This window comes from Rhopilema esculentum, chromosome 14, assembly GCF_057945365.1.
Source record: "Rhopilema esculentum isolate cy_ngs chromosome 14, ASM5794536v1, whole genome shotgun sequence".
Lineage (NCBI taxonomy): Eukaryota > Metazoa > Cnidaria > Scyphozoa > Rhizostomeae > Rhizostomatidae > Rhopilema > Rhopilema esculentum.
Genome location: NC_142828.1, coordinates 7690038 through 7702407, shown reverse-complemented (window position 1 = coordinate 7702407; position 12370 = coordinate 7690038). Strand labels below are relative to the sequence as shown.

The 12370-nt window shown below is 33.9% G+C and overlaps 1 protein-coding gene across 1 annotated transcript in view; it reads left to right on the top strand.

The window, feature by feature from the left end:
• Positions 1–12370, top strand: part of LOC135696287 (uncharacterized) — a 30139-nt gene that overhangs the window by 1808 nt on the left and 15961 nt on the right. The gene's annotated exons all lie outside the window — the stretch shown is intronic.

Here is a 12370-nt window from a genome sequence, read left to right as displayed (position 1 = left end):
TAGCATTTCAACCTCCATTTTCTTTTTTATTAGGGGATATGTTTTTAATTTATTCTGCAGTTAACTGAATTCTTCATTACATTTATCACCTTGGCGTACAAGCCCATAGCACTCAACATCGGAAACCTAATTCTCTCCTTGCATAATGCAATAATTTTAATTAGATTAAATGCATCTTAGCCTGTCCTTCTATTCCAAACCCAGTGCCGTTGTGTCCGAGGAATCAAGCAGCTTGTGCTCTCGAAATCCCTCCCTCTCTCGTTGTTCTCACGGTTTAAAGTCAGCAATGATTCATCAGTCAATGGCGTGTGTGCCGTATTAACTCCTTAATGGTTGTAAAACTAATACTTAGCTTCAGGTTCGTTAGAAAAAACAAATGCCGGCTAATAGACCGATTTCTAAGCCAAATGTAAGATTGTTTATGATCTGTAAAGAATTTGTTTGTTCATTGAAAAGTTGGGAGACGAGTAGAAATTGGATTTTGAGGGTTTACAGTACACATTTGGACTCTTATAAAAATCAAATAATCTGTCAAACATGCAATTGCTAAACAGTAGAAATGTATACGTTGTACTTGTTAAGTATATCTTGAACTAGATTTGCTTATAAAAAGGGGATTCTAACAATTCATCCTTGTTCATAGCTTCAAAGCTGTTTTCTCCTAATGGAAGATTGGCAATTCATGAACAGTTTCAGTTAATAAAATGCATCTACTGCTTACACTAGAAATTACATTAATCAAGCGATAATTCAAAGATTTACTAGGTGCAGAGGCCCATCCATTAAAACTAAATTGCAACATGCTAAGGTATAAAAAAATCTGCATACATTTTAAAAAAGTCATAACCAGAAGAGACTTAAACAAGGTTAAAAGTATTTTCAACAATTAAAGTGGGACAATATACCTACGACCAAATTTTCTCCAACCAGATCAGACATAATAGATCTTAAACAATTGGAGCACTCATCAACTACCTGATATGGAAGCTAAATTGTAAACCTTGATAGACTATTTTAAGCAAATATTTTGAAATATATCTATTAACCTAAACGATTATGTCAGCATTTCTATGTTTTCTTGACTGAAAGGAAACATATTCTTATTAAATGCAAAACACAGTCCAATCCAGTTCTTTACAAGTACAGAGCTTTCTTAAGTCAGTCAAAAAAGAAACATAATAGCTTGTCATTCTAGATCTTTTTCTGAATTTCTGACATTTTTTCTTCTCAATTTCTTTCCCATATTAGAAAACATTCCCAAAGAGTTTGTTTTTTTGGCTTTCAAACACTTTATTCAGATAACTCTTATGTAGTTTATTTGTAAAACTGTTCAAAGAATTCATTTTCGAATTCAGTGGTTTTTAGGATATGGATACAAATGTGTAAATAATCTGAATCATGTTATGAACAGGAACTTCATTCCAATGCCTCAAACATGTAATATCTGTATCTATTTCCTTGTCATTAAGTTTGTACATTGTCTCGTACTCATTCCCTTTTAAAGAGCAGTATTCCCCATGCTCTTTCAGAATCTTTGTGTTGCAGCCGCTTGAAAAAGCAGCTATGGCTTTCGTTATCATTTGTTTTGTTTTCAATATGGCGGGTGTCCAACGCCCAATTGACACAATTTCCTACTTAATAAGGCAAAATGTCTCAGTTGCTTCACAGCTACCACACGTTCACTTAAAGAAGTAAATTCATTATGGAAGCATAATTCCCTTCGAATAAAACATGGATGTCTTTTTAGCGTGAGAAATTCGCTCAGCGCACGTAAGGTGTTTATGCGGAGAACATGGTATTAAAGAATGCGAACCAAGTATAATTAACTCAAATTACCCCCAGAATAAAGTTCAAAGTGGCACAAATACATGAAATATTTCTTAGTTTCAAATGCATTTTCTCAAAGTTTAAGGCGATGGTTGTCGGTACGGATAATTTTCTTTCTGTCCAAGTCTTTCTCTCTTTAATGCTTATTAATTGCTACTTTCGATCATGAGTAATGTTTATATTGATTAAAGTACTACGTCAGTCAGATTCAGATTATAATAAATTTGTCTGAGCAATATATTTGCCAGAGTATAGTATGTTTTGCCTGTCAGATCTTTCACATATTGGTTATAAAATCAACAGCAAAGAGAAATGTAAACACATTTTATATTCATGATTTCATATCTACGTTAAAAACAATTCAGTCTATCCACCTTAATTAACACATTGCATTTACATTTAATTATAACTTCAAACGATGATAACTATAAATGCTGTTAGCATATACCCGACTTTAGAAATTGCGTTTTCACATGCACTAAAGTTGCTTAGTTGCGTTTTGTTCATTGGGGATTATGCTGGTATAATTCTAGATGCCATTCTGTTTTTGTCATTGCATAGAAGGTGATATTCAAAAGTGAGTTGTCAAAGTGCATGGTGATTTTGTGTTGCTCAGAGTGTTATACATAACCCTTTCACTTGATTTTCCTACATCCCAGACCGTTGTCGACAATCTCCGTTCTCCTTGCTTATGTTGTAGTTTTTCTGCCAAAACGAATCTTTGTGTCACAGTAGTTCTGATGGTTAGGCTTCCAGTGCATACCTTAAATTTAATATGAATCTTTTAACTTTTTGGTGGAAAATTCCATTCAAGTTGTTAAGAGTGTTTGAGACACCTTTATCGAACTAGGAATACTTCAAACGAAGCCTTCTGAGTTGCGATGGAGAACTAACTAGCTCCTGAAAATAAAGAACGCTACTATAACTTTTATTTAATAAACTAAAATATATTTGCTTAATACATTTACATCAAAGGATAACGATTTTTGTGAACAATGTTTACTATGAAGAAAGCTTGCTGGATGCATTGCATCGTAAAATGAAACTACAAAATCACAATCTTAAAATCACAAATAATAATTTTATAGTTATTAAACGACATAAACCTTGTTGTACATTGATTTTTATGTGGTCTCTGCGAAATACATAAATAATTTCTTTGCTAGTACTAAAGCTGCCTAATATAGCTGCCTTTTCTTTAATCGTGCGCACTCCTTGTTTATGCTGACACTTAGCATTTGTTAACTGTGTTTTCATAATCTGTAGCGGTACAGATTTGCTGACTGAATCTCAACGAAAGGGCTTTGATTTTGCATTCATAAACACTGCTCCTTTTGGTTCTATTTTGCTGATTTCTCTTATTTGGTACACCATTCTTTTAAAAAGTCCTAAGGCTTTTACTACTATCAGCTATGTTTCTAAAACGTAGCTTAATTGCACAGTACCAAGCTTTTAGAATGGCTCTATAGACGGTAGAGTAAAGGACGAGATATAACTGCCGGAAAGTGGGGAACAGTTTCTGAATATGGGGTATTATCAAACCAAAGTAATAAAGACGAGTAATTTCATTAAGATTATTGTTTGCCATACCCTTTTCCTCATAGAGATCTCTTCCTTTATTTGTACCGTGTCATTTAACGATTGAAAATGCAATATTTGTGGGGAGCAATGACCTGAGGCTAAAATAAAGCAGGCCTAGTAAGGCATCAAAAAATTGAGACATCTGGTTGTTTACAATGCTTTCCAAAGGAGCAATTTGTGTTGAATGATCAAGATCATAACATGCCAGCCCAGGTCACATAAGTGCTCTCATTTCAGCATGATCAACAACTTATAAATCTTGAAAGTAGTCAAAATATTCCTAAATTGTGGCGATATTTTGAGTTATTGAATTTTTTTTATGTACGGATTATTCCGTGGATAAATACTTAACCATTACTTAACATTTTTTATTCAATGTCTATTCGTAGGGCTCTCTGAAATGGCCTCAGGAATCTCCCTTTAGTTTTAGCTTTCACACTTTTAGACGCAAACGTATATCGTAATAGATGGCAAAAGACCTTTGAAAATCCTTGCATCAATACCTTGTTTGGAAATGTTAAGGCATTTTTCATTCAAGTCTTACAATTTTGCTGCATTTTCCCAAGGAACCGTTTAACAAAACGATCCCTAAGCTTATGATAAAATTAGCAAACCAATCACAGTTTTCCGCCTGTAGTTTTGAGTAGATTTCTGAGTGGCATGTTGAAAACCATTAAGAAATCTTTGGTTTCTAGACAATTTGAAAAGCCATTTATCGAACCTCGCATTAAAATCATAGCTCCACTCCGAGGCACCATTTACAATAGTATCAAGCCAATAAAATAGTATCTATCACAACTTTTGGGGCTTTTAAGAGGTGTTCTGCAATGCTTCTATGGATACATTCCACCTGTAGTAATGTTACTGTACACATAACCACCAGTTTTTCGGCAAATGTTGACTAACCAAACCTGTTAAAGTATGCTTAAACAACATGCTTTATTTAAAGATTCAAGACCCGCAATACGTTTCTTTTGCATTGTAACAATACTCGTCTAGTACTCCTGACATTTTAAGAATTCGTCCATTAGTTGGAACAGGTATGGACTTTGCACAACGTGGATACCAAATTTATATATACAGTGAAGTTTGCCGCTTTCATATTTGAGAAAGAAAGCGTTGAGGCCTCTTTCCGTGGGCGTGTCAATAAGAGACCACCACCCTATTCTTACATATTTTCTACGTTTTTGGAAGGGTACGCGCATTTGTTATAAGCACTTTCGAAATAGCAAAATTTTATATTTTTTAGATTTAAGTTCTTATTATGTTCTCCAATTGAATGATTTAAAACTCCTAATGCTAGTAATTAACTTCAAAACAACATCCATACACTTTATCCATCCATTTAACGTAGTGTTTACATCACTAGAATCTATGGAGTGTTGTTAGTTTTCGTCCACAGTAGGCCTACCTTTCCTTAAGATGGTCTAAACTTTATTATTTTGAAGGGCTGCGTTCTAAAAAGTTACGTTGTTACAAAAAAGAAATGTGTATGCGAGGTACCCACTGCCAGTTAATAGTTATGAAGGGATTTACAAGAAAAGCACTACGTCTCTATTCTTGAACAGGAAATATTGTATTGCTCTATATTCTAAGCAGCATTGTATTAACAAGATATTTCACATTGTTGGTCCAACAACACAATATATTTCTTCAATAGATAGAGATGCAAAAGTTCTTGTAAAAGTAAGCGATGCCACTAACGTTACCATCTGCGACAATATTACAGCGGTTGGTTCCCTAAGACATTAAGTGGAAAGCCAATTGTTGTTCATAAGACCTTAAAAAGGAAATAATATTATATTGTCACAGCTCTCGTACATAAATTAAAAGACTCATTGCTAACAATGGGCCTTTTGCGAGCGTGGCGATGGTCCAAACAATGGCAGTAATTGATTTTAGACAGTCTAAAAATGCATTATGGGATGCTTACGTAGCGCAATGGCTCATTGTTAGCAGTGAGTCTTTAATGTAATGAGCGCTACCTCAACGAACAGCTAGTGCTGAAATGGTGTTTATTTTTGGAAGAATACGAAAAATTTTGCCATTGAGAGTTTTTATTCTTCAGTCTCGGTGACGATATTTTGACATCAAATCTCGTTTAGTAGTATTCGCAACTCTCTAAATATAAGTTGATTTCTATAAAACCCTTATGCAAAATTCATGTATCAAATTTTGTACCAGTACTTGTATCATAGTCATGAAATACTTTTGTCAATTACTTAATCTATTAAAAAGTTCTTATCTTGTTGCCAAGTTTAGGGTGTTTGGTGTCCTTGTATTTCAGGGTGGGCCAGAAAGTGTTGGGCCAGCAATAAAGCTGGGGATATCTGTGTGCCATTCTTTCGGATCCAGGGCAGCCAAAATTCACTGCTGGGTCGGGCTTGTCCCACAACCCGCAGATTGTCTCTTTCTGCCCTAGACAAATTTCCATGTCTATTTTCTGGTTAATGAAGCGTCCAAAATAATTTTGGGCTAAAGAATCTTCATAAAGGAAAATCGATGGATTACTTCGCAGCATTTTTACAATAATCCGATAAAATGATTTATAGCAAGTTAAAAATAGCTTTGATAAAGGAAAACATTCTAAAACACAATGTAAAACCCATATTGTAACAATAACTACCATGGTGAAATATTTAAGACGATTGATAGATCTCGTTCGTCGCTTCTTCTAGCAGTTTTATAATCAATCTAAATAAAATAAAGAAGCTGCTATTGTGTTAACAGAGGGAGTATGTTTCTACCCTTGGCCCCCATTGGTAACATTTTAATAGGCAAGTGGCACTGAGGCAAGTGGACAACTTTAACAGTAAACTAATTCCTGATCGCCTATTTCGTTCCACAACTATGCTTCTTATCTTGGATTTTTGGATCATTTTTCAGACTAAATATACTTTTAGATGTGTCAGACGAAAAGCTTTCCTATTTTTTAAACTGTTTGTTTATTTCAAAGTCATTTTTAATAATTGTATCACCATAAAATCGGTTGTAGGAAATTATTTACCGTATATCTGATAGGCGTGTCAGGGAAAAGTGACAGAAAACCAAAACGTAGGGCATTAGAAATCGTGACTTCTAAAATTCTTCTCTGATTAAGGTGCATATTTGCCTTCCCCGTAAATACAAACAGATGCCTCGCAAGTGTTCAGTTTGTTTATGTTAAGGTGCTCCAAGAAGATCAGCACGATATACTGCGAACTCTTTTCTCTCTTTGCTAAACCTACGTGAGAGAAGTATGAAACCAGAACCTTGACACTTTGCATGGCGTGCGAAAGTTACCTGATTATCTCATATAACACTGAAATACCTAATAATCTTTGTTTGCCTTAGGGAGCCATCAGATCTAAACAAAGGCCGCTTATTGTATAAAAATCTAAAATCCACATCGTATTAGCAAATAGTCGATAAATACAATTAGGATTGTTTCCGCGGGCACAAGAATTGAGTACCTAAATATATTTCTGCTTTAATGTTTACATTCTGTATGTCCGAAAACTTACAGGTTTGTTGGCTTAGCCAATCTTAAATGAATTCATAATGCATCGCAAGCACAGCCAAATTAATTTGTTTAGAAAACAAATTATTATAGACTTAAAGAAATTTGGTCTTCAAGACAGACAGGACGTAAATTTGACTGTTTGACTTAGACACAGTCAGACATGTAATCTTGAAGATAAACTTGCTTGGGGGTTGAGTAATTTCGTCTAATAACCTCAGCTATTCCCAAAAATGAGGTATTCAAGGTTCTATCCTCCACAGGCGCTCCACAAATCTTCTATAGCGTCTCAGTTTCTTGAAAAGACGCCATCATTTGTGGCCCAAAATTGTTATGCTTGTAGTAATCTTTGAAGGATTATTTTAAATGAATAAAGATTACTGTTACGTAATTTTAACGTTAAACGCTCACGCCTGCGTTATGCCTTCTCGACTGTCGAAAAAAGCGGTGAAACTGATTATATTATCGGCTAGAAAGATTTTCGAAACAAGTTTACACAGATAAATAAAAATCCAGTCAAGATTGCTCTTTTGTTTGCTTTTGTAGGCCATAATGTCTGATCGACAGTCTTTGGAACACCCAGTAAACATGTACCACCTTTGCGCCCTAACCAACCCACACAATGTTTACAATTATAGTAAATACCATATAAGCCGCAGGTGCTCTTTTCTAGCAGAAAATCTTTTTCAATGGGGAGGGGGGAGGGCAGATGACTGAAAAAGACATTATAAATGCAGGGTAGAGTTCAAACGCTTCTCGTAGAGATTGTTATAATGACACTCCTTAGGCCTGTTTACCTTTATATCATCATTCATTCCTTCACGTTCTAATACCATAACTCCATATAGAAATATTTAAGTGATGAGTACCAATGGCGCTGACAACAATGCACCTCTAAATTTATTTAACGTATATTGTAGTGTTAGAAACCGCAGTACTGATCAGCCTCATTTTAAAGAAACTGTTCGAAAATCCTTTTTTAGTGGCACTTTTAGAATAAACTTAGGTGGATTTTACTAGGTGTAATTTTTAGTACCGTCGGTTTTGATCAACATTGGTTATATTTTAGGACATGACGACGCAATATGTCAATTCTTCAATTGACACACTTTATTGATGTCTTGCAACCTTTATAATACTCTTGGATAGTCAATATATTTTAAGATATAATGAAGCCTTGTTTCAACTCGCTAGTTGTGTAACTAGAGGGGAAAAAATCAACCATATTTTTTGATAATTGTATTCTTTGTGCGCACTATCATGTTCTGAAAAATTTTATTAGATGGAGCCAAAGGCACTTTTCAATAACCTATCAAAAGTCAAATATTCATTAAAGATCTCTCCTATGTGTTATCATAAGTAAACTATCTCTTCTATCTTTCAAAAATATTTACCGCGTATTTTACCAACTACCGTTAGTATTCATCCCAAAGATTTTTCAGAATGTTCTTTCTTATGGAAAATTCCAGATAAATGTGAGGAAGAAATTATGATCCAAAATCCCTTAAAAGGACACAATTTGTACACAAAATGAGCGAAATTATTATAAATATTTCTTACAATTAAGTTAAGTTTACATGCAATAATCTATCAACCTGTATATCATGAAATTGTTTGCTACTAAGGTCTTAGTTGACACTCAATCTGGCTAGTTGAAGGAAAATAGATAGCTTAAAACGAGATGACACACAATTTTATAACCTTCGAAGCCATGGCATTCAATGCTACTTGTAATAAATTAAGGACTGTTAAGAATTTCGCATAAATCATTTGCTTAGGGTACAAGTAAGATGAATAAATATAATACAAACTAAAATAAACAAAAGTAAGAAAAGGATTCTGTCTTATCATAGATTGTTAAATATTTCAAACAAAGGCTCATTTTTTGAAAATACTACTATAAATTGACAAAAGACTAAACTTTTGAGTTCCCATAAAAAAGGAATTGAAGAAAGATTATATCTGGATTTTACATTGAAAAACATCACATTCTTGATTAATATTTTTTAATTAAATAGCGCTTTTATAAATGTAATCCATGAACAGACGATATAGGTCTAAAACTTAAAGTCATGCGTAGTAGCCAGCTAGGGTTTACTAGCCAGCCAAAAGGCATAATTCCTTTATAGCTCAAACAGGTTGCCCAATTATATCCCCTTTATAGGCTGCAAGGGTTTATTTCTGTCTCTCTTAGCAGGATGGCTAAGAAAACCAAAATACCTGTGGCAGTTACAACCAAACTTTTATTAAATATAAACATAAGGCCAATCTCATTCAAATCATGTTTCTCTTTTTGAATATACCTTCTTCTCTGACATGCCCTCTTTGTTAGTTTTTAGACTAGGGGCTTGAACTGCTTTTAAGAATTTCCTTTCAGTATGTTTAGAGCTAATTCAAAGATCGGCTACTATTCCCTGTAAGAAAATCAATTGTCTTACCTTCTTTAAATTTTCTACGTTGCCAAATGTAGGGCACTTTTATATTCTATTCAACAATTGTTTTGTTTTGATTATTTGAGCAAGACCTACATGTGAGAAACTTTGAAATCTTAAATACTAATTACCTTGTATTGGTCACTTTTTACTGAGAAGTTTGAAGGGGAGATGATTTTGTTTTAAAAATTACTTAAACTTCAAAGCCTTTTGGTAAACTTTTACAAACGTTCCAAGGCATATTATTTGCCTTAAATGAACATTTGGTAATAAAATTGAAGAACTTTTAAAACCAATTTAGTTTTGTGCCTTTTTGCAAGCCTTTATTACGCCATCCCTAGTCTGATTTTTTGAGTGAAAGCAACGTGATTCAATTGAATGAACAATTTTTAATTTCGTGAGTGCCTAATAAGCTAGGGGAATCTCTTGTATCCTATAAAACGCACATGGAGGAGGGGCTTCTTCATGAAATAGAATTCTTTCCATTGGCTGCAATGAAGCATAGCAACGGCAATCCAAGGAGCAACAAACTTGTGTCAAAGTTGAGTCTAGAAAATTTCAAAAGATTAATCATATGGACATTAGAAAGCTGAAGCAAAAACTAATTTTGATATTTTTTTCAATCTACACATATGCTAAAAGAGACTGCCTTTTCGAGTAGCCCAGCACTGCTGCTAGGCGTGTTTTTGCTATGATATTACACTTTTAAGCCATTCAAGGGCTTACTCTAATGGCTTTTTGACACCTAATAACGGCATATCTAAAACTTTTACGATTTGACTATGCCATTTTAATCAAAGAATTTCGTCTAGCAAACAAGCATTTTAATAGAAACTAATAGAAAGTATAATTGATGCTTTTTATTTATTTTTATGTTGATGACTTTTTCAACTTTCACCGTAAGAAGTTCTGCAACTACTGGTGATTTGATGTTTATTAGACATAACTTCTATTAGGTTTATGTCAACATTTTTATCTAAATTCAGCTAAATTCAAGCTTTTAAGCTTTAAAGTTTTTTGATCTTTTCATTTAGAACGTATAATTTCGATGTTGAGATGCCTGGTCTTTGTAAGCATCTTCCTGTACAACCGAAATTTTTCTGAGCTAACGCCACGTGTTATTTTTTAGAAATCCGATAACTGGTAAATTTTTCTTGAAATTCTAGTCTCAATTCAAATCTAACTTTTCATTTCTTTAACTTTCACGTCCTTTGACGTCACTCAGCAATATAGCTTGATGGTATATTTCCTTACTAAGACAATTTTTCTTAAATTATTTCTTTAGATTATTCCAAAATCATTCCTTGAGACTAACCCTATGATAAATTTACCACACGTGAAACTATTTGTATGCATTATTGATTCTAGCCTCCGACATGCTGATTTTTGTTACTATGGTACTTTTTGGTCATCGAATAAAAAAAATGAGAATGATAAGATAGTCTATTCTCTTGTTGCACCGTAAAAATTCCTGGACTTCGTTTAATGTCATCCACACCCAGTATTGTTTACAACATTAGATTTTGAGTGTTTAGTTTGATTTTGGTAGCCTAAAATCATTTCGAGACCACAGCAAACAATCATTCTTGATACAATTAAACACACGGGAATCACTGCACGCTCATTCCGCTGGTCTGAACCATGATGATGCTTTTTGGCACAAATGAGTCTGCCTCAAATCATTTTAGAAATCACCCTGCTTTTTCAGAGGAAAGATGTTTGATAAAGGCAAGGCAACGTCAATACGCCTTCAATGTACCTTTTTCAAGTGCCTTGGTTCTAATTTGAAATCCATATTGTGCGAGTTTACTGTCGTATTCCAATCGTAACAGTTTTGAGGAGAAGTTGCATTTTTCTAATATAATGATTTCAGCTACATTGATTATGATGTTATTTTGTAGAGACTATATTTGACAAGGAACTTCTACGAAGTTAGGTGAGTGACGTAAACGAGGGTGGATCTTTTGCTACAAAACACAGTGGAGGAAATCTAAGCATAAAAGGGGTTTGGGATTCAAAGAACATTGATCAAAATCCCAAAAATTACAAAGAGCGGTAGATTTAGATTCAGTACGAATATAATTTACTAAACTGGTATGGAAAAATGAATTAGATTGTTTCTGATTATGATTCCAATAAGAACTAGAGCAAGTTTCCAAATCGTCATTTTTTAAACTGAAATGTGTAACTATGAAAATATAGTATATATATAATGGTAATGATAAAATGAATTTTTAAACAATGAAAAAACTTGATAGCGACAATTGATTGCTGCCATCAATGTTGGTCCTGTAGAAATGAAAGATACTTAAAAAGAAAATAAAAATTAGATGATAATCACATCTTTAGGAATTTAGTTGTTTATAAGTTGTTATGCTATGCAAAAAAATTATTTATGATCTTCCTGAAGGCAGCTGAGTTGTCAGACATCCTTGCAGCAAGTTGCAGTACATTAAAAATCTTTGCACCCATGTAGAAGAAGCCTTTCCCTGCGTATTCAGTTCTAAATAACGACTGCCTTGCGAGAATGTAAATAATTTTCAAGAAAGGCGAAAACCAAATATAAATGCTATCCAGTTAACACTTGGCTAAAATGTCCAATTACATGGAGTAGGATTCCCAGTTAAAAGTTTTGAGAATGCATGGAAACCACCACTGTTTGCGTAAACCAAACTGACACATGTATTTGTCAAAATGGTGATTAGGTCTTATTAGTGTTTTGAATATATCAGTGTGCTAGAACAGTGTTGAATAAAGAAGTGAGATTTACAAGCCAAAATAATACTGATGCCATGTGTTTTTCAGAGCTGGATGAATTGCGCAAAGAAACAGGTGTTTGTCATCAATCGCACAGTTCCTCTTTTGAAAATATATTAAAATGGCTGTTTAATGTTATTAGGTACTGTTAAGTTCGAGTCATCAGTTCGCTTATCAAGAGGTAGTTAATGGAATTTCTGAGAAGTGGCTAGCTATTTTAAAGCTTGTCAGACTGCACTAATCTCCATCTAGTTATATCCTATTACGTTTTTCG